The 23997-nt window shown below is 40.8% G+C and overlaps 1 pseudogene; it reads right to left on the reverse strand.

Moving 5' to 3' along the window:
• Positions 1 to 20828, reverse strand: part of LOC149493705 (uncharacterized) — a 29808-nt pseudogene extending 8980 nt beyond the window's left edge.
• Between the last annotated feature and the right edge of the window lie 3169 nt (positions 20829 to 23997).

The raw sequence follows: 23997 nt of genomic DNA on the forward strand, positions 1-23997 counted from the left end.
TTACAAATGAAAACTTGAATGGAAATGAAAATGAAAACAAAAACTAGACCCTAAAAGATAGACTCTAGGTGGACTGTGATGGACTAGGATTGGATTGACTGTAGTGACTTTGTTCTTCTCGATGCTTCAATCGATCAGACATGTTGTTGTTGGTCTTGAACAATTCCTTTGATCTTTTGGAGGTTTGATCTCAACCTTCTCAGACACAAACTTCATTCATTTCTAAGAAAAGTTCGAAAGGATCGGACGATTCTTGTTCAGCAATTTTTTTTTGCATTAATCCCATGGTTAGGCAAGGGATTGATTGATGTTTAGTTTGCTCTTGGGGATGATGGACCCATTGTCAACCAGGTCTTGTAGACGGTTTTTTTTCAAAGTCCAGCATGATTCTGCTTCTTGTATGAGTCTTCTTTGAGTTGACCCAACTAGATTAAGTCTTCCACCTTAGTTGCAGTTGCAATGAGCGATTGGAACGTAGGCAAGTACTGTGTTTGAAGCTGTGACTGGTAGACAGGCAGTAAATTCTTGATTATTATGTCAACTTGTTCCTGTTCAGAGGGTCGGTTGATCATTTGAGCAGCTTTGGCTCTCCACCTCTAAAGGAACGAGGAGAAGGTCTCATTGTTCTTTTGTTTAGTGGTTTCCAGCTCCCTCCGGGTAACATCCACTTCGATATTATAATGGTACTGCGTGTTGAAAGCATTGCATATGTCCTCCCAATTCTTCATTTTGGAATGATCCAAGCTTACAAACCATCTTAATGCAGCACCAGTCAAAGATTGCTAAAACAACTGAGCAAGGAGCACGCTGTTCAGGCCAAACGGGTTGAGGGCACCCACTTACATTTTCAGGTGCATTTTGGGACAAGTGGTTCCATCAAACTTGTCCATGTTGGGCATCTTGAACTTTGTCGGCAGTCTTGCTTCGGGGAACAAGGACAAGGAGTCCATGTCCACGACTTCTTTGTGTGTCTTGAGGGCAGTAATAGACCTTTCCAGGAGTTCTAGTTTCTCTCTCATTTTCTGAGCTTCCAGCTCAGAAGCAGTTCTGGAGGGCATGTCGTCCCGGTTAAGGGTAGGGTTTGTCGGTTCTGCAGCAGGTCCCTGATTGGAGGCAGAAGGTCCACTTCCCCCAGCGGAAGCCCCGTTTCCATTACCACCACCTAGTTCGGCTATTAGGGCAGTCCTTTGGGCGGCCAATGCCTCATTCATTCTAGCCTCCATTCTGACTTCCAGTTGTTCAATGAGGTTTTGGATGTCAGACAGTGATGCCATTGGCGCAGTCGGGGTTGTTGGACTTGTGGGTGAGAGCTCAGTTGGTGTTTCGGGTACAGGTGGTCTTTGGAGGGGTACCTGTAAAAGGACATAGTCAAAACGATTAGACTATCCTATATAAGGCGTTTCCATAGGGTATGTGAGATAGTGTGCGGTAGGGTGGTGTATGGGTAAGGTATTTGGACTTGACCCTGTGAGATGGGACGGTTTGACCCTGTGTGGTAGGATAATGTTGGTATGCTAGGATACCTAGGATAGAACCTAATGGGATGTGATATGTAAGGTAAAGTGCTTAGGGCTGGACACCTCGACATTTCGAAAGGCCCTAAGTTCTCAAAATTTTTTTTTTTTTTTGGCTTTAGGGGCCAAATTGAGAATTTTTGGGCCTCTGTGGCCAAAATGAGTATTCTTGGGCCTCTGGGGCCAAATTGAGAATTTTTGGGCCTCTGTGGCCAAATTGGAAATTTTTGGGCCTTAGAGGCCAAAATGTGAACTTCTGGGCTTTTGTGGCCAAATTGGGCATTTTTGGGCCTTTGGGGCCAAATTGAGAATTTTTGGGCCTTCGGGCCCAAATTGGGAATTTTTTGGGCCTCTGTGGCCAAATTGAAAATTTTTGGGCCTCTGGGGCCAAAATGGGTATTCTTGGGCCTCTGGGGCCAAATTGAGAATTTTTGGGCCTTCGGGGCCAAATTGAAAATTTTTGGGCCTCTGAGGCCAAAATGGGTATTCTTGGGCCTCTGGGGCCAAATTGAGAATTTTTGGGCCTTAGAGGCCAAAATGTGAATTTTCTAGGTCTCAGGGACTAAAATGTAATTTTTCAGGTCTCAGGGACAAAAAATGTGATTTTTCAGCTTTGAAATGGAATGTTTTTTTTTTTGTGAAGTATGGGATGAATGCGTGAATGCGCACAACATCACAACATAATTCATTTATGGTATGATTCACATCATTGGGTGCATACAGTCCTAAAGGATAGGTTCTATAGGCTATGACACAAATAGGGAATTGGCTTATTAAGGGACCCTTGAACCTTGAGTATGGATATACCTAACCACATGTGAAACAAGGAGTTTCGCGTGGGTCCGACAGTACGCATACTCATGGGCCACCCCCAAAAGGATTAGGGATGGTTTGCAGTAACTGGGAGGACGCTTTGGCTGTCCGTCGACATAATCAAAGAGACCTGCCGATCAGCGCTACTTGCTATCCAGACTCAGAAGTTTGAACAGAGAGAGAAGAAATTGATTTGAAATTCATTTTTTATGCAATGGAGAAAAAGATTCTCAATCGTGCCAATAAGTCAACAAATTTAAATGTTTTAATCAAATTTGTCAATTAAGTTCAAATTTTCTCATCAAGTATTCTCAAAGAAAGAACACTCGATTCAGGTCAAGGTACCCTGCAAAACGAAGCATAGTAAAATAATGCCCTGAAGAAGGGCCGGTTAGTCTATGCAGCAATTGTAGTCCACTTATGCAAAAAGATTACATAATATTCCCCAGTGAAGTCACCAAACTGTGAAGCCCTCCCCCAAAAATCAATGGCATATGAATGCATATGACTAAGGAAGAAATGCACGTGATGTGTGAGTCGCCACCTTGTTTAATTATTTTAGGGTAAACTAGGAAAAAACCCTAAGTGACTCCAATTTTAATTAACCTAATTATTAGATTAATTAACCCAATGATTAAGGCATGGTCTACGAACCCGAGGTGGATCCCGAGACTATGTCATGCTGATGAACTAACCAAAACAATGAATGCTTTGCAGGGTAAAATGATGTAATTAGACCAATGAAATGTTTTAAGTGATTTCGACTTGCCGCTCGAGGTTAAATCCCAAACGTGCCTACGTACTTCCGTTTGAATGGAAGATCAAAGTCGACGTAGTTCGATAGGCCTCTTTTAGAGGGCTTTGAATGGGGATGCGTTATGCATGAGTGTGTGTATGCTTTGTGCATTTTGTTTAGGCATTTTGCCAAAGATTGATTGATTTTTTTAGGCATTTGATGCCAAAAGTGTTGATTTTAATGGCTTTTAGCCAAAAGATTAATTCAGGCAATTGTTGCCAAAAATGTTGTGATTTAGGCGATTGTCGCCAAAATGCTTGATTTTAAGGCTTTTAGCCAAAAGATTGATTAATTTGAAGGCTTTTAGCCAAAAAGGTTAATTTAGGCAATCTGTTTGCCAAAAGATGATTATTTAGGCGATTGTCGCCAAAATGATTGATTTAAAGCTTTTAGCCAAAATAAGTTGATTAATTTTAGGCATTTTGCCAAAGAATTGATTTAAGCGATTTGTCGGTGAAAGTAGTTAATCTAGTTTATAGGCAATGTGTTTGCCAAAAATTGATTAACTGGATTGTAATGTAGGCAATTTTATTGCCAATAAAAAACGTGTTTGAATTAAAGCTTTTTAGCCACAATTATTGATTAATTGGACTTAAGCCAGATTTGTTCGAAATAAAGGAGATTATACCATAGCTATTAATTAACTAGGTATTTTAAGTCAATATTGTCGGATTTAGGCTTTAATACCACGATTATTTATTAACCGGGCATTTAGCCTAAACTTATTTATTCGAGGCAGTTTATTTGCCTAAAGATGTCATGAATGTATTTATGCAGTTATAGAATTATTAGGAGTAGAAGAGAAGAATGTATGAAATGCTAAAATTAAATAGGCAGAGTTTAGTTCATGTACCTGATTTAATCGACGGCCACTTCTTAACTCCAGGTTAAGCTCCTCGTTAAGGGAATATTAATTAATTTAATTTTAAATGACCAAATAACAAAGCAAGAAAATAATAAAGCTAAATAAAAATGCAGAAAAGTAGTAAAGAATCGCAAGGAGCGTAAGGGAGAAGGAGCGTCCGTCAACACAGACTGAGTGAGGAAATCGGAGTGCCGAGGCCACTATTTATAGGCGAAATGGGACTGTTTCGGCGGCCGGGCCACCGGGGCTCGGTGGCTGGGCCGCCGTTGCTCGGCGTCTCGGGCCGTCGACGGTCGGCGGCCAGGGCCGCCGGAAGCCAGCGGCTGGGCCGCCATGCCTGGTGGTTTTGCTAATTCTCGCTCCGGAGGCTTTTTCGAGAGCTCCGGACCTCCGAAAAAAATTCCGGGACCAGTTCCGCGATCCTCGCGACATCCCGGACGTTTCAAGTACCATATTGGCATACTTTCGATGAACTTCCAAAATGGCCTTTGGTCTGGTCGGACTGTTTGCAGTCCGGAAAAATTGGCTCTTCGAGCCTCAAAATTTGGGCATTCACAGGCGACTGCAGCCGCTGTCGCCGGCGGCTGCTGCCGCCTTTAAGGGCGGCCGCCACCGCCGCGGCCGGGAAAACTGGCTGTTTGAGCCTCAAAATTTGAGTATTCACAGCGTCACGCAGCTGTTTTATGAAGAACAGGTGCGTGGCGGAACTCCTAATTGCGTGACGCATTTGTTCGTGACCTTATCAAAATTTCCAGATTCATTAATCACTTATTTAAAACATAATATCAAATAAAAATATAAAAACGAAATAAAAATTACGCACACGAACAGTTCCGTCACGCAGGTGGTCCAGGCAGAGTCAAGTTCTTTTGGACATGAACAGTTGCGTCACGCAGGTAGTAGCTGCATGACGCAGCTGCTCTGGTCCGTAACTACCTTTCAAACTACCCTTTTTAACGTGTTCTTTTTTATTAACAGATGTTTAATATTACTCAGTAATGTCCAATGACAGGCAGAATGTTACTGTGAACCCCTCCCCCCGAAAATAGGCATAAAAATGCATATGACTAAGGGCAGAAATGCACGTGAATGTGAGTCGCCACCTTGTTTAATTATTTTAGGGCAAACTAGGAAAAAACCCTAAGTTGACTCCAATTTTAATTAACCTAATTACTAGATTAATTATCCCAATGTTTAAGGCATAGTCTACGAACCCGAGGTGGATCCCGAGACCATGTCATGTTGATGAACTAACCAAAAAATGAATGCTTTGCAAGGTAATTGGACCAATGGAATGTTTAAGTGATTTCGACTTGCCGCTCGGGGTTAAATCCCAAACGTGCCTACGTACTTCCGTTTTGAATGGAAGATCAAAGTCAACGTAGTTTGGTAGGCCTTTTTTAAAGAGCTTTGAATGGGTATGCTTAATGCATGAGTGTGTGTATGTTTCGTGCATTTTGTTTAGGCATTTTGCCAAAGAATTGATTGATTCGATTTAGGCATTTGTTGCCAAAAATGTTGATTTAAGGCTTTTAGCCAAAAGATTGATTTAGGCAATCAGTTTGCCGAAAATTGATGTGATTTAGGCGATTGTCGCCAAAATTAAATATTTGAAGGCTTTTAGCCAAAATGAGTGATTTAAGGCTTTTAGCCAAAAGATTGATTAATTCAAGGCATTTTGCCAAAGCTTTTATTTAAGCGATTTGTCGCTAAAAAATGGTTAATCTCACGTATAGGCAATTTGTTTGCCAAAAGAGATCAATTGAATTGCAATGTAGGCAATTTATTGCCAAGAAAAACGTGTTTAATTAAGGCAGTTTAGCCACAATTATTGATTAATTGGACTTAAAACTGTTCGAAATAAAGGCGATTATACCATAGTCATTGATAGACTAGATACTTTAGCCAATATTGTCGGATTTAGGCTTTAATACCACGATTATTAATTAACCAGGCATTTAAGCTTAATCATATTTAATTAAGGCAGTTTATTTGCTTAATTGATGACGTGAATGCATTGATGCAGCAGTTTAAATCAGAATTGGAGTAGAAGAAGAATATGCATGAAGTGCTAAAATTAGATAAGCAGAGTTTCGTTTATGTACTTGAGTTAATCGGCGGCTGCTCCTCGTTTGGGGAATATTAATCAATTTAATTTGATTTAAGTGGCCAAATATCACAACAGCAGAATAATAAAAGCCTACACTAAATGCAGAAAAGCAGTAAAAGAATCGCAAGGAGCATAGGGGAGAAGGAGCGTCCGTCAACACAGACTGAGTGAGTAAAAACGGAGTGCCGGGGCTATATTTATAGGAAAAAATCGGACTGGAGGGCGGCGGCGGCCTCCCCTCCCGGCGGCAGCCGCCGCCGCCGGGGCCGGCGGACTTGCTATTTTTTTGTTCAAATGGCTTTTTCGGGAGTTCCGTACCTCCAAAAAATATTCCGGGACCAGTTCTGCGATCCTCGCAATTTTTTGGACGTTTCAAGTACCATATTGGCATACTTTCGGGAGTTCCGTACCGCCACGGCGGCGGCAATGGCCGCCCCTCCCGGCGGCTGCCGCCACCGCCGGGGCCGGCGGACTTGCTATTTTTTTGTTCAAATGGCTTTTTCAGGAGTTCCGTACCTCCAAAAAATATTCCGGGACCAGTTCTGTGATCCTCGCAATTTTTCGGATGTTTCAAGTACCATATTGGCATACTTTCGGTGAACTTTCCGAATGGCCTCCGGTCCGGCCGGACTGTTTGCAGTCCGGGAAAGCTGGCTTTTTGAACCTCAAAATTTGGGTATTCACAGTTGCCCCCCACTGGCAACCATAAAAATGATTTATGGGAGTCGATGGTTGTCTGAAACACAAATTTTGAAGGCGAAAATCAGACGCGTCTAAAAGACCCGCCTTTTAGCCTTTCCCTACTATCCTCCTGACGGCACTCTAGCTTTTCGGGAGGTCTCCCTGGAGAATGTGGATCGCCTGGATCTTCCTCCTGAGGACATTACTGAGGTAAAGACCGATAAATCTCTTACAAAAAGGATTCATAAGAGATTTGATATTGACTTGTATTTTTCTTTGTATGATTTCCAGGTTCCTATCGGATTGGTCAATCAGATTCTCGGGATGCAGCAAGAACTAACTTCGTCCTGGACTCTGAGGGCCTTTGATGATCAGAGGAGGAGAAGGCCCCATCGCTGATAGTTGCTAGATTTTTCCTGTTTTTCTTTCTTTACTGTATTTCTGTACTGAACTTTGACTGTACCTGCACTTGGTTAGTACTGAAAATCTTATATGTATGCATGATTATCAAATTTGAAAGAAAATAGGATTTCATTTCAGCCCATGAAATAGAATTTTATATGTACTGGGGGAAAAAATATATATATATATATTTTTTCAAAGATGAATCCCTTTTTTAACCACACATGCACAGCTGGACTAGGAGTCTCTCTAAAGTCGAAAAGATCAACTTGGGTAGGTACGGTCTTTCTCCTATCATTACTCTTAGGGGGGTAGTAGTTGACTGGGATTTTTTATGGGCTTGCGTCAGACTTTGGGACCCGGAGGCCCACGTTTTCCGATTCGGGGCCATGATGGAGGAGATGTGCCCTCTTTTTGAGGAATTCTGTGCTATTATAGGGTGCGACTCCAATGCCCCTTTAGTCAAGCATGAGGTCAAAATTGGGTATGTTCAGTCGTTTGAAAGCCTGTTCCAGTTCAGCCGACCACAAGCTAAGGCCATGATTGTTGGTGACCAAAAATCAATTCTGTTGCCCCTGATCGACGAATTTTAGAGGTCCATTCAGACGACCCAGACCGAATGAGGCTGAGAATGCGGGCCTTGGTTTTTTGCTTATTGGCTGGTTTCTTGTTCAACCAGGACCCAGGCTTTGGGGATTTGCGCCTCTGCCCCATGGTTCGGCAGATGGAGGATATGGGTTGCATTGGTGGCATTGTGCTGGCAGAGACTATCAGGAGCCTTGACAGAGCTGCTTTAGGCTTCAATGACTGGACGGTCTCTCCGATTATTCTCCAGGTATTTCTCCTTTTCCTCTTCCTTTTTTCTTCTTTCTTTTGGTTCGTTCCTTTGTAATAGAAAGGATCCATTACTCAGGTTTGGTTAAAGGACCACCTCCAAGTGGTTGCTGCTCCTACTCTCTTGCCCTATAGCCCCACTCAGTATCGTATGCGAAGGATCTTGATCACACACCCATCTACTGATGCATGGACTTCATGGCTGATTGAGTTGGGTCCAAGTGAGGTACTGTGGTACATTTCTTGGTATGACATCACCCGCTTTATCCAGGTTAGCTTCCGCCATACTCGGGTTTACCTTTTAGGCCTTACACACTGTACTTGGTACTGCGCTTCGCGCGTTTTGAGGCAAATGGGGATAGACCAGACTGTTCCGATTATGGATGACATTTCAGCTGATTCATCCATCACTCCGGGTGTTACCCGAGCCGTCCTTAGGGCTTGGGTTAGAGACCATCATATGGTTAGGTCTTTACCTAATCCTGCCGGTGTTCAGACTTCTCCTGAGTATCGGACCTGGTTCATTGCCGTTGTCTGGCCGGTTGAAAGGCCAAGGAGGAACGCACTGCTGAGTGTACTTGAAGGTTGGGCTCAGGCTGACGCTGATAATGAGATCGGGACTGATGAGGAGATTGTGTTAGCTCCTCGGACAGGCGAGGTTGGAGAGAGTTCAGCGGCTAGGGATGACTCGGAGGATGTTGCCCCACGGAGGCGACGGGACACCTAGACTCTTATAGGCTTTCGGACCTTTATTGTATTTTCCCTTATTTTGACTTTTTTGTTTGGGACTTGGACTTTGGATTTTGGATGTATGTTTTGTTTTTATTTTTTTTGGACTGAGACTTAGACTTCATCATTTATTTATTTTGGACTCTTTTGCTTTCTGCTTGACTTCGGGCTGTTTGGCTTTATTTGATTGGAATGAGATTTGACTTTTAAGTTTTCCAAGCATTTTCCAACTTTATTTATGCAAGCTCTAATTTTTGCCTAAGCCGCCCTTTCGAGTTTTCAACTTAACGAGCTACCCATTTTTGCCTAAGTCGCCCTTTTCAGGTTTTCAACTTAGCGGGCCCCGACTTTTGCCTAAGCCGCCCTTTCGGGTTTTCGACTTAGCGGGTTACCCATTTTTTCCTAAGCCGCCCTTTTCGGGTTTTCAGCTTAGCGGGCCCCGACTTTTGCGTAAGCCGCCCTTTTCGGGTTTTCGACTTAGCGGGTTTTTCTCTTTTTTTTTTTCTTTTCTTTTTTCCTTTTTTTTTTATTATTGTTGGCAAAGAAGAAAGAATTGTGGAATGATTTTTCCATTAATGTTTAGACCGTGCCCAATGAGGGCTGCCTACATATCTCCGATACATAATTTCTTTTTTCCGAAGAGAATCAGGTCTAATGTAGTTCATTTTACATTATGCAATGCTTATTATACAAAATATCTTTTTAACTGATCTAAATTACATGGATTTGTGAATTCCAAACCATCCAAATCAGTCAAAATGACGGCTCCGCCAGACAATATCTTCTTCAACACATAGGGTCCAACCCAATGAGGACGAAACTTCCCACATGGGTCTACGATTGGCTGTCTAATTTCCTTCAGGACCAAACAACCTTCTTCCAGTTTTCGGTCTTTGACCTTCTTATTAAAATGCCGTGCCATTCTTCTTTGGTAAGCTTGAGTTTGGTGGATTGCTCGTAATCGCTTTTCATCCATACCCAAGAGTTGCAAATGATAATTCTTTGCCCAATCTGCTTCGCTGATCTGGCTTTCCCGGATAATCCTCGCCGACTGAACTTCCAACTCGATAGGCAACACTGCTTCCATAGCATACACTAAGGAATACGGAGTTGCCCCAGTAGGCGTTCTAATTGAAGTCCTATATCCCCATAGGGCATTTGGCAACTGTTCATGCCAAGCTTTGTGCTTTCTAACCGTCTTCTACAAAATGACTTTTATAGCCTTGTTTGCAGCCTCTACAGCCCCATTTGTTTGTGGACGATAGGGTGAGGACTTATGATGTTGAATCTTCTTTTGCTTCAGCAGGTCAGAAAATTCACTTTGAAAGTGGGACCCGTTATCGGTAATGATCTCGAATGGCGTTCCGTACCGACAAAGGATGTTAGTACGAACGAACTGTGCTGCCTTCTTGGCATTCAAGACCGAATAGGAGGATGCCTCAATCCACTTAGTGAAATAATCCACAGCAACCAGGATGAATTGGTGACCATTGGAAGCCTTTGGGTGGATTTTTCCGATCACGTCTATGCCCCAAATTGCGAAAGGCCATGGTGAAGCAATAGGATTCAAATTGACCGGAGGCTGTCTTTGCAGCTTAGCAAAAATTTGACACTCATGGCACTTCTGCACGTGCCTCACGCAGTCTGCATTCATGGTTGACCAGTAATAACCCAGGTTCACGATTTTCCGAGCCAAGGCTATCCCATGCATGTGTGGACCAGACTCCCCATTATGTAAGGAATCCATGATGGCTTGAGCATCTCCCTCAACAACGCACCTTAGGTGCAGGCCATTCCAACTTCTTTTATACAGTACTCCCCCAGTAAGGAAATATCCGGATGCTAACTGTCTCAATGTCCGTTGATCAGTCTTGGTGGATCCATCCGGGTAGGCTTCATTCTGAAGATAATTCTGTATATCCCAATACCAGGGCTTGTCATCCACCAAATTCATGATATGTGCTGGCTGTTTCTGTAGCCGAACTGTCAGAGGTCAAATGACTTGGTCTCCCCCTACATTAACCATGGAGGCCAAAGTAGCCAGAGCATCAGCAAACTGATTTTTGGCTCGCGGCAAGTAGTGGAAGGATAAATCCTCAAATTGCTGAGCCAATTCGTCCAAGCGTTGCAGGTAAGGAACCAAACGCTCTTCCTTAATTTTCCATTTTCTCAAAGCTTGGGAGACTATTAAATTGGAATCCCCGAAAACCTTGAGGACCTTTATTTCTTTTTCCAAGGCTACTTCTAACCCCTTTATGCAAGCTTCATACTCGGCTTCATTGTTGGTGCAGTCGAAATCTAATTTGATTGCGATTGGGACGTATTCTCCACAAGGAGTTTTGAATACGACTCCAACCCCATTTCCATGGTAGTTTGAAGTTCCATCGAAGTACATTTCCCAGACTTCACTTTCCAACCTCAACAAGTCTTCATCAAGAAATTCTACCTCCAGCATTTGGTCTTTGACCGATAATTCTGCTAATTGATCAGCCAAGGCTCCGCTTTTCACTGCCTTCCATTGTACAAATTTTAAATCATAGGTTGCGAGAACCGACACCCACTTAGCCATCTTACTGTCAAGAACCGGCCTCTCCATAAGGAATTTCAAGGGGTTCGATTCAGAAATAACGTATGTGGTGTAGGACGAGAGGTAGTGCTGCAGCTTTGTACAAGCCCAAACTAGAGCCAGACACAACTTCTCTATCTTATTGTATTTTAGCTCGTAGTCTAGCATCCTTTTCCTGAGGTAATACACGGCATTTTCTACCCTTGTATCTTTTGCTTATTGAACTAGCATTGCACCCATCACTTCTTCTGTCACTGATAGGTACAATAACAAAGGCTTTCCTAGCCTTGGTGGCTGTAAAACCGGCGGGGATAACAGATATTGCTTTACTTGGTCGAAAGCTTTCTGACAATCCTCATTCCATTTGATGGCTATTCCTTTCCTGAGTAATTTGAAAATCGGACCACAAGTATCGACCAATTGATTAATGAACCGGCTGATGTACTGTAGCCTTCCTAGGAAACCCCGAACTTCCTTTTCCGTCTTCGGTGCCGGCATTTCCAAAATGGCTTTGGCTTTTCAAGGGTCAATCTCTATGCCCTTTCGACTGACCATATGCCCTAGAAATACTCCGGATGTTGCTCCAAATAGACATTTCGCCGGGTTGAGCTTTAAATTGTACTTTCGAAGTCTAAGGAAGAACTTCTCAAGTGCTGTTGTATGTTCTTCAGCTGTTTTTGATTTAACAACCATATCGTCCACATACACTTCTACTTCTTTGTGAATCATGTCATGGAAGATGGTCGTTGCCATTCTTTGATAGGTTGCCCCGGCATTTTTGAGCCCAAAAGGCATAACCCTATAGTAGTAGGTTCCCCACTCCGTGATGAATGCCGTTTTCTCTTTGTCTGGCAAATGCATCATTATTTGATTGTATCCGACAGCAAGATCGGTCAAGGAGACCATCTCGTGTCCAGCCATTCGGTCCACCAACAAGTCAATATGCGGCAAGGGGAAGTCGTCCTTCGGACATGCTTTATTCAAATCCTGGTAATCCACACACATTCTGACTTTGCCATCTTTCTTCGGCACCGGCACAATATTTGCTAACCATGTCGGGTAGGCAATAGGTTCTATGAACTTATTCTCCAATTGCTTGGTTACTTCCTCCTTGATTTTCAAGGACCATTCTGTCTTCAGCCTTCTTAGCTTCTAATTTACCAGTTTAGCCTCAGGGTATACTGGAATCTTGTGCACCGCTATTGCTGGGTCAATTCCCGTGATGTCACTTGCCTTCCACATGAAGCAATCGGCAAACTTCTTCAAGCATTCAATGACCTGTTCCCTGTTCACACAGTCAGATGCAATGTATGTATGTTCATTTTCTTCTTTGCTAATTATTATTTTTTCTTTTTCATTTTTCATTTCATTTATTTTTTTTTCATTATTTTTGCTTGGAAATGCTTGGAAAGATAGACATGAGGGGTAGCCAATAATTTGCAAGCCTTTATTGATTAGGACGGAATCGTCCTCAAAAATTACATCAAACTTGAAGTCTGGACTTTCTAAATCCGACATAGACGACTCAGAACTAGAACTGGACTCTGACTCGGTTTCAGACTCGGGGTCAGACTCAAACTCAGTACAGGACTTGATTACAGACTTGGACTCTAGGTTTGACTCGAGAGGGGGTTTATCAGCAGTGTTCTCCTCCTCGGCGTACCAGTTGGTGAGAGGCCCTTTGTACGGCTTGATTAGGCTCAGCAGGTCTTGATTCCCATCATTTCCTGTAATGACCGCAACCTCGTCAAAGAGACTAGGCTGCATGAAATCTTCCACTTCTAGTTCCGTTCTTGTTTCGGGCTTGTTGCCCCGGACATCAGAAAATATTTCTAACCCAGGCAGCATCTTCTTAGCAGTCGGGCAGCGAAATGGTTCTTGGAAGCCACGATAAGGAATTGTTTCTCCCGGCTTGCAGAAGTGACCATTCAAAGTCAAAAGGTAAGGCCGCATCTGTATACTCTCCTTCCTTCCCCTCCTGGTTCTCTCAGCATGGTCTTCATCAGTGGGCTCATAACCCAATCCAAAGATCCCTTCATTCACCGGACACTCTCAGGCTTGTAGTGTGGGGTATGTCTTTCCGGACCTTGCCATAATCATTCCCGGCAGATAGGACATCTTCAGCATCAAAGGCACTATGCAGTTTATTTGCACCGTCCCGAAATCAAAGAGAATTCGAGAGTTTGTAGTCTTTCCTTCTATGAACTGCACAGTGTCATATTGAAATCCCGAGAGGGGCAAATTGGCAGTTTCAGGGTTGACCTCAAAGAGAGGCTCGCCCTTTGGCTTCTTGAGCTGGCTGTAGTCATCCCCCTGGATAGTGATAACCTTGTCCTCATAAGGAAACTTGACCTTTTGGTGCAGGGAAGAGGGTACTGCCTTAGCATGATGTATCCATGGTCGACCTAGAAGTAGGTTGAAGCTAGTTGGCACATCAATTACTTGGAACGGGACCTCCATCACAGTTGGCCCAATGGTTAACTTCAACGTAGCAACCCCCAACACTTCCCTCCTGGTGCTGTCGTAGGCTTTGACTATCTGGTCTGATGGAATGAAATCTGCTTCCTCCAACCCCAGACAGCTAGCTACCCTTAGTGGGCAGACGTTCAGTGCTGACCCATTATCAATGAGAACCATGGGCACAGTTTTATCTCTGGTCTGAACAGTGACATAAAGGGCATTGTTGTGACTGCCTCCCTCCTTGGGTAAGTCATCATTAGAAAACCCGATGCTTTGCATCTTTGATGATTGGGTGAGGGTGGATACCAGCACTTCGGGGCTAACCTCCACCGATGTTTGCAGTTGACTCAAAGCCTTGCAAAGAGCTTGGCGATGAGGAAAGGATGATGCCAGAAGTTCCTAGATTGACACTTTAGCCTGGGTCTTCTTCAACTGTGAGAGTACCGGGTCTTCCTTTGGCTCATCTGCCCTCTGGTAGGGGTTATTTTGGACTTTGTCCAGGACTAGCGGTTCATACTGTCTTCCGCTCCTGGTTATTGCATCGACCTCTTCAGTTAGGTCATTCAGATCCAGGACACAGATTTCATTCATTTCTAGGAATAGCTCGAAAGGATCGATCAATTCCTGGTCAGCAACAATAGCATTTACCCCGTGATTTGGTAAGGGGTTAGTGCTAATGTTTGGCTTACTCCTCGGAATAATTGAACCGTTGTCCACCAGGTCTTGGATGCGGTTCTTAAGCGTCCAGCGCGCTTCAGTCTTGTGCCCGCTACCCTGATGGTACTCACAGTATTCGTCAATTCTGTAGTTCCTTGGTAAAGGGTTGGGTGGCAGCCTTGCTTCTAAAGGCTTGATGTAGTTTGCTTTGACAGCCTCTCGGAATACCAAAAGGATTGGCATCCCTAGATCAGTATATGTCCTTCTTGACTGACCGCCATTTCTCATATTTCCCACATGTAAAGGATTCGTGGGGGTGATGCTTGCCACTTCGTGGACTTTGCCTGCTTGGCTAGGTTTCTTGTATTTTGAGGTTCCCGAGTCTTCTTTCAGTTGCCCCATTTGAATCAAATCTTCTACCTTCGTAGTAGTGGCAATGAGCGACTGAAATGTTGGTAGGTACTGGGTCTGTAGTTGTTGTTGGTAGACAGGCTGCAGGTTCTTTATAATTATGTCCACCTGTTCTTGCTCAGAAGGCCGGTTAATCATTTGGGCGGCCTTGGCCCTCCACCTCGTAAGGAACGAGGAAAAGGGTTCGTTGTTCTTCTGTTTGGTGGTTTCCAGTTCCCTCCAAGTAACATCAACCTCCATATTATAGTGGTATTGCGTATTAAACGCATTGCAGATGTCTTCCCAGGTCTCCATTTTAGACTGGTCCAGGCTGACAAACCATCTCAAAGCAGCACCGGTGAGTGATTGTTGAAACAACTGAGCAAGGAGCTCGATGTTCAGTCCGAACGGGTTTAGGGCACCCACATACATTTTCAGGTGCATTTTGGGACAAGTGGTTCCATCAAACTTGTCCATGTTGGACATTTTGAACTTGGTTGGCAGTCTTGCTTCGGGGAACAAGGACAAGGAGTCCATGTCCACTACTTCCTTGTGTGTCTTAAGGGCAGTAATAGACCTTTCTAGGAGTTCTAGTTTCTCTCTCATTTTTTGAGCTTCCAGCTCAGAAGCAGTTCTGGAGGGCATGTCATCCAGGTTAAGGGCAGGGTTTGTTGGTTCAGCAGCAGGACCCTGATTGGAGGTAGCAGGTCCACTTCCCCCAACGGAAGCCCCATTTCCATTACCACTACCTAGTTCAGCTATTAGGGCAGTTCTCTGGGCAGCTAATGCCTCATTCATTCTAGCCTCCATCCTGGCTTCGAGTTGTTCGATGAGGTTTTGGATGTCAGCAAGTGATGCCATTGGTGCAGTTGAAGTTGGTAAGGTCGGTGAGGCCGGTGAAGTTGGTGAAGCTAGTGAGGTTGGTGATAGCACTGTAGGTGTGACTGGAACTTGGATAGGCACTCGAACAACGGGTACCTGTAAGTATAAGGGTAATTGGATTAGGGTATAGTGGTTCGTGTATCAGGGTAGCTGATGTGAGGTAGATCGACTCTTTGTCCAACTGTGCATGACTAAAAAGAATATTTCATGTTCTTCTTAATGTGATGATATGTCATGAATGTGCACAACATCACGTCATAATCCGTTTATGATATGATTCACATCATTGGGTGCATACAGTCCTAAAGGATAGGTTCTATAGGCTATGACACAAATAGAGAATTGGCTTATTAAGGGACCCTTGAACCTTGAGTAAGGATATACCTAACCACATGTGAAATAAAGAGTTTCGCGTGGGTCCAACAGTACGCATACTCATGGGCCACCCCCAAAAGGATTAGGGATGGTTGGCGGTAACAGGGAGGACGCTTTGGCTGTCCGTTGACATAATCAAAGAGACCTGCCGACCAGCGCTACTTGCTATCCAGACTCAGAAGTTTGAACAGAGAGAGAAGAAATTCATTTGAAATTCGTTTTTTTATTCAATGGAGAAAAGATTCTCAATTCGTGCAAATAAATAAACAAATTTAAATGATTTAAAGTAAAGTTCAATTAGGTCCAAATTCTCCTTATTAAGCATTCTTAAAGAAAGAATACTTAATCTTTGTTGGGGTACCCTGCAAAACAAGGCATAGTAAAATAATACCCTAAAGAAGGGCAGGTTAGTTGATGCAACAATCGTAGTCCACTTTATGCAAAATGATTACATAATTCCCCAGCAGAGTCGCCAAACTGTGAACCCCTCCCCCCGAAAATAGGCATAAAAATGCATATGACTAAGGGCAGAAATACACGTGAATGTGTGAGTCGCCACCTTGTTTAATTATTTTAGGGCAAACTAGGAAAAAACCCTAAGTTGACTCCAATTTTAATTAACCTAATTACTAGATTAATTATCCCAATGTTTAAGACATAGTCTACGAACCCCAGATGGATCCCGAGACCATGTCATGTTGATGAACTAACTAAAAAATGAATGCTTTGCAAGGTAATTGGACCAATGGAATGTTTAAGTGATTTCGACTTGCCGCTCGGGGTTAAATCCCAAACGTGCCTATGTACTTCCGTTTTGAATGGAAGATCAAAGTCAACGTAGTTCGGTAGGCCTTTTTTAAAGGGCTTTGAATGGGTATGCTTAATGCATGAGTGTGTGTATGCTTCGTGCATTTTGTTTAGGCATTTTGCCAAAGAATTGATTGATTCGATTTAGGCATTTGTTGCCAAAAATGTTGATTTAAGGCTTTTAGCCAAAAGATTGATTTAGGCAATCAGTTTGCCAAAAATTGATGTGATTTAGGCGATTGTCGCCAAAATTAAATATTTGAAGGCTTTTAGCCAAAATGAGTGATTTAAGGCTTTTAGCCAAAAGATTTATTAATTTAAGGCATTTTGCCAAAGCTTTGATTTAAGCGATTTGTCGCTAAAAAATGGTTAATCTCACGTATAGGCAATTTGTTTGCCAAAAGAGATCAATTGAATTGTAATGTAGGCAATTTATTGCCAAGAAAAACGTGTTTAATTAAGGCGGTTTAGCCACAATTATTGATTAATTGGACTTAAGCCGAACTGTTCGAAATAAAGGCGATTATACCATAGTCATTGATAGACTAGATACTTTAGCCAATATTGTCGAATTTAGGCTTTAATACCACGATTATTAATTAACCGGGCATTTAAGCTTAATCATATTTAATTAAGGCAGTTTATTTGCCTAATTGATGACGTGAATGCATTGATGCAGCAGTTTAAATCAGAATTGGAGTAGAAGAAGAATATGCATGAAGTGCTAAAATTAGATAGGCAGAGTTTCGTTTATGTACCTGAGTTAATCGGCGGCCGCTTCTTAGCTTCAGCTTGAAAAACTCCGGATTAAGCTCCTCGTTTGGGGAATATTAATTAATTTAATTTGATTTAAGTGGCCAAATATCACAACAGCAGAATAATAAAAGCCTACACTAAATGCAGAAAAGCAGTAAAAGAATCGCAAGGAGCGTAGGGGAGAAGGAGCGTCCGTCAACACAGACTGAGTGAGTAAAAACGGAGTGCCGGGGCTATATTTATAGGAAAAAATTGGACTGGATGGCGGCCGCTGCCGCAGTGGCGGCGGCGGCCGCCGCTGGTGCCCTTGCCAGGGGCAGCCGTCGCCGATGGCCGGCGGCAGCCGCCGCCGTGGCTGGTGGCACTCGCCGCCCCTCCCGGCGGCATCCGCTGCCGGGGCCAGCGGACTTGCTATTTTTTTGTTCAAATGGCTTTTTCGGGAGTTCTGTACCTCCAAAAAATATTCCGGGACCAGTTCTGCGATCCTCGCAATTTTCCGGACGTTTCAAGTACCATATTGGCATACTTTCGGTGAACTTTCCGAATGGCCTCTGGTCCGGCCGGACTATTTGCAGTCCAAGAAAGCTGGCTTTTTGAGCCTCAAAATTTTGGGTATTCACAGTTACTTAATCAATACCAAACTAATCAAATACTAATAAAACAAGATATTTCACAAATAAACAACTAAAAAATGAAGAGGAAGGTTTAGATGGCTACCTAACCCTCAGATTCGAGAATCGCATGCGGTTTAGATGATTCAAGAATAGAACTTCACGATTCCAGAAGTGTTTGTTACCAAGTGTTAACAATAAAAACTTTCTTTTCTTTCCTTTTCTCTTTTTTCTCTTTTTTATGACCTTTTTTGTTGTGTGTTTTTAATCTATTATGTCTAATAGCTTGATCTTCCTCAAGGTAACTCACTAGAGTTCTTGGGGAAAACCCTAGCCGCACTACGCTCTTAAGATTTCTCTAAGTCCAAATATCCAAAGTCTAGAGAAAAGTCCCGTTTAAAACACAAAAAAGTAGTATTTATACGGGTAGGGCAACAGAACAGAGCTGCGTCACGCAACTAACAGCTGCGTGAAGGACCTGCGAGCTGCGTGCGCAGCTTACTTTTCGTACAGTTTCCGCGTATCCATAGAAATAGTGCAGACCGTTACACGGGCTTGTCCAAGTGATGTCATCCTGGTTAGAGTTGCGTGACGCAACTACTAGTGCCGTCACGCAACTTATAGCTGCGTGACGCAACCCTAACGCAGGTCAGACTCCTTGAACCGGTTTAAATCAATTTTTGGTTAAAAACACTTCTGGTTGACCCTGATTCCCTATTCCGCATCCTTATATCCTCATCGGGTTAGGCGGGGGCATAAAAACACGCGTCAACACTTGTACCCATCTCTTTTAAATGACGTTGAGCATTCAAACCGTCCTTTGTTTTCCCTCCCATATCTAATAAGGTGCCAATAATATTCTCACAAACATTTTTCTCAATATGCATTACATCAAGATTATGGCATAATAAACTAACTTTCCAATAAGGAAGTTTAAAAAAAAAGTACTGCTCTTCCTCCAATTTAGACCAGTTTTATCGTTTTTTTTTTTCTTTTTTATAGTCTTACCAAATGTAACCTTTTTAAGGCTACTCAACTGATTTAACACATCATTCCCAGACAGTGTTTTAGAAGCTGATCTTCTCTCTATAGTTCCAGCAAAAGAGCATTTATTCAAACGCCACCTATTATTAATAGGAAGAAACCGATGAGAATACATGTATTGCGACCATATTTTAATCGAGTAGAAGAAGTTTCCATATTACACAAAAGGCAAGCTAGAGCTCCCTTTGTACTACATCCTGACATGTTGGCATATGCAAGAAAATCATTTATAGTCCATATATAAAAGCGCAACACACATACAACAATTCTCTTTTTTTGAAGTATCATAAATATTAGTTCCATAATACAATAACTCTTGCAACTCCTCTACTAAAGGTTGTAAGTATACATCAATGTCATTACCTGGAGCTTTAGGTCCATGTATTAATAAAGACAGCAAACAATATGGTTGTTTCATACATAACCAAGGAGGTAGGTTATAAATTGTAACAACTACTGGCCAAGTGCTGTGGGAAACGCTTAGATTGATAAAAGGATTAATACCATTAGTTGCTAAACCAAGTCTAACATTGCGAGGATCTTTAGTAGAACTTAGGTTTAATTCATCAAAAGATTTCCATGCATCTGAGTCAGCTGGATGTCTAAGGATTCCATCTTTAACACATTGATCATGATGCCAAGTCATGTCTGAAGCCGTCTTTGATGACATAAATAATCTTTGGAGTCTGGGTTTTGAAGGAAAGCATCGCAAAACTTTTCTAGGAACTTTTTTACCACTCATTTTACGACTAGTCTTATTGGTTGAATGGTCCTTACTGTTTTCCACCTAGACTCACCACAAACTAAGTAACATTTAGCCTTATCATGATGTTTCCAAAATAACATACAATCATTAACACAAGCACGTATCTTTTCATAGTGCAGACCAAGATCTTGAATGATTTTTCTTGCTTCGTAAAAAGTTTTAGGAAAGGTTTCACCAGCAGGAAGGAATTCTTTAAATAATTGCATTACACTATTAATCGCTTTATCACTCAATCTAAAAAGACATTTAATTTGGAACAATTTCACAATTAATGATAATTTTGAGCCTTTCTCACAACCAAGATAAAGCTTTTGCTGAGCAGTTTCTAACAAATTAAAAAATAAAGCTTCCTTATCAAACTGATATGGTTAGACAGACTCACCCCTAGGTTCAACAGGATTAGGACTATCAATGTCATTGGATTAGTGCTCAAAAGCATCTTGAGGTAATGTATCCAAGATTTTAGGTCCCGCTGCATCATGAATCATCCCTAGTATATCATCACCAGCTTCATTGTCTACTTCACTAGCAACATGTGTCTCTTTAGCCATAATTTCCCATGATATAACCAAAGAGCATTTCCACATAATATCAATACATGATCCCTAACCTCATCTATAGTCCCATTAGCAAAATTGCTAAACTTAATGCAAGGGCAAGGAATGATACCTTCTAATTTTGAGTGCATAAAAGCAAATTCAAGGAAATCATCAACTCCTTGCATATGCTCTTCACTCAATCTATTGGTATTGCATCCATTATTTCTCCATTATGAAATCTGTAACATATAATAAACAAAAGTATTGATAAATAATATTAGTAATTGATTTTACAGTAAGCTACATCAAATATACTGGCTAGTATAAAATTGTTTAAGTTTAGATACAAGGTGCCTTAGCCCCAAAATCAAAATGAATCCAAAATGCCAAACAAAGTAAAACCAAATACTTATTTGTCTATATAGCCTACTTCTTTTTTTGAACTAAAAAAAAGTAAAAATTGTTCAATGTCCATTATGTCAATCATGTAAATCCTTCTCCAAGAACCATTCTAAATCCTTCTCACAAAGTCAAGAACAAGAAGATATCATATCCAACTAATGATGCACTACAGTAATTATCACATTTTGACTATCATGATGAAAAACAATGTTCTTCATAAAATTGTATCTCCCCACACATGAAGGACCATGAAATATGTCAGTCTATTACAAGATTAAAGTTAAATCATCTCGCGCATGATTATATATAAAATAAGAAATTATTAAAAAAATGAAATCTAATTTGTTAGTATAGGATAATGACTAATTAGCTAGAGAAAATAAAAAATTCAAACCCCAGCAGCCTTCATGTAGTTATGAAAAATTTATACAGGCCAAATATCCATGGAGAGCATTATTAAAAAAATCTCCAAATATCAACGACAACAAGAAACAGTTTTAAAGAAAACATTTTTGGCTTCTAGAAAAGCAAAATATGGGCCTTCCTCTTTTATATTTTGTTCCTCTATGTTTAAATTTAAACTGTATGAGCCCGTTTGGAATAAACAAATTTTATGGAATTCATTTAGAAATCCAAAATTTTGTGTTTAGAATAAAAAAAATACAGATTTAAATTCTATGAATTGAATTCTATAGATTTGTGTATGTCTAACTCAAATTCTAGTAAAATTGATAGAATTTGTTAATGAATTCCACAAAATTTACCATTGAAATATTATTGACAAAATTACCCTCCACAATAAAACTCAACTATTTTTACTTTTATGCACTTTTATTTATTTTCTTTTGAAAAGTCCAAACTAGTAATAACAATTATTTTTTTAAATCAACATTTTTTTTAATCTAGTAATAACTAAGTTTATATTTTTACTTTTTTTTCCTTTTTTTTTTTGGAAAATTCCAAACTGGTAATAACAATTTTTTTTCGAATCGACAGTTATTATATTCTTACATTTTTTTCCTTTTTGTTTTTTTTTTTTTGGAAAATTCTAAACTAGTAATAACAGTTTTTTTTAAATCTAGTAATAACTAGGTTTATATTTTTACTTTTTTTTCCTTTTTTTTTTTTGAAAAATTCTAAACTAGTAATAACAGTTTTTTTTTTTTTTTTTGAAATCTAGTAATAAGCTTGGTTGTTACTTATTACTGTGAAACTATAAAAACTAGGTATCGATAATTGTTTTCAAATGCAATTAAAAACATTAGTAACATTCTTAATATTTTTTTTTTGTTTCTAAATTAATTACCAAAATCAACAAGACTTTTACATTAATTAAAAATAATTGTTATGATAAATATCAGATAAAGGAGAGCTAGCAACAATCAGTTTAAGTTTGGAATCCATGGGGGTTTTTGCAGGCTCAGAATCCAAAAAACCTGTGTCTAAGAGGATATCCAAGGTGTATTTTCTTTGATTAAGAGCAAGACCATTAGGGGATCGAGCCACCTCAAAACTAAGAAAGAATTTAAGTTCTCCCAAATCTTTGATCTTGAATGCAGTATCTAAAAAATGCTTGAATTTGTTCATTTCAATTAAATCTACTCCATCCAAGATTATATCGTCTACATACACTAAAATTAGTGTGACAGAAGTAGATGTCTTTTTAACAAATAAAGAATAATCATATTGCGAATGTTTATAACCCAAAGACTCTAAGGCAGCAGAGAGCTTTGAAAACCATTGCCTACTAGCCTGCTTTAAGCCATAAAGTGACTTATTAAGTAGACATACTTGGTTGGGTTTAGAAGTAAGACCTTGAGGCAATTCCATATACAACTCCCCATGTAAATCAGCATGTAGGAATGCGTTATTAACATCTAATTGGTGCAAATAGCAAGATTTAGATAAGGCAAATAGCAAGATTTAGATAAGCTAAGGCTAAAAGGAGTCTTACAGTAGTGATTTTTGCAATAGGGAAAAATGTATCAAAGCAATCTATTCCCTCAGTTTGTGTATACCCTTTGGCAGCTAATCTTGCCTATAGCGTTCAATTGACCCACTAGCCTTTCTTTTAGTCTTGAATACCCACTTACAACCAATTAGTTATTTTCTTTTGAGGCAAATCTATCATGGTCCAGGTATTATTTTGTTCAAGAGCCAAAAATTCAGTTTTCATTACTTCTCTCCAACAATCAAACTTAACTGCTTGTTTATAGTTGTCAGTTCTTTATCAATGGTAATAGTCAGAGTATAGGACAAATAGTTAGGGGTTAGTTTAGAATAAGAGATGGCAGAAGAAAAAGGATAAGAAATACCTTTTGATTGCTTGAAGGACTGAGAGGAATCTGTAGCAGAAGAAAGACTACAATGATAATCCTATAGGTAAGTTGGAGGTCTTCTGGTTTTATTTGATTGCCTAGGAATAGGTAAAATAAGAGTGTAGGGAGCAGGTGGAGGATTGATGGGAATGATTGGTTAAGGTGAAGCATTAGGATCGAGATAAGAAAGATTTAAATCTGGTATAGTAGAGTCAGTAGGCAAAGAAACAGATGCAGGAGAATTTGAAGAATGCAATGGAAAAATGGTCTCATAAAATGAAACATTTTTTGAAAGGAAAGTGGTGCGGGTTTGAATATCAGGTAGTAAAAAACCTTTCATACCAGGTTTGAATCCCAAGAAAATACATTTTCTTGCGTAAGGGTCCAGTTTAGATCTTTTTGTAGGAAGTGTATTGGTAAAACAAAGTGAGCTAAAAACTTTAAGATCATCAAAAGAGGGAGAAACTTTATAAAGCAGCTGAAATGGAGATTTATTTTTCAGAAGAGTTGTAGGTAGTCGATTGATCAAATGCACAGCATGGACAACAGTATAAGATCAATAGATTTTGGACAGGTTGGACTGAAATAACAAAGCCCTTGCCACATTCAAAATATATTAGTGTTTGGCTCTACAATGTCGTTTTGTTGTGGAGTAGCAACACATGAGGTTTGGTGATTGG

Source organism: Jatropha curcas, chromosome 9, assembly GCF_041381405.1.
Source record: "Jatropha curcas cultivar XTBG-Jc1 chromosome 9, XTBG_Jcur_1.0, whole genome shotgun sequence".
Lineage (NCBI taxonomy): Eukaryota > Viridiplantae > Streptophyta > Magnoliopsida > Malpighiales > Euphorbiaceae > Jatropha > Jatropha curcas.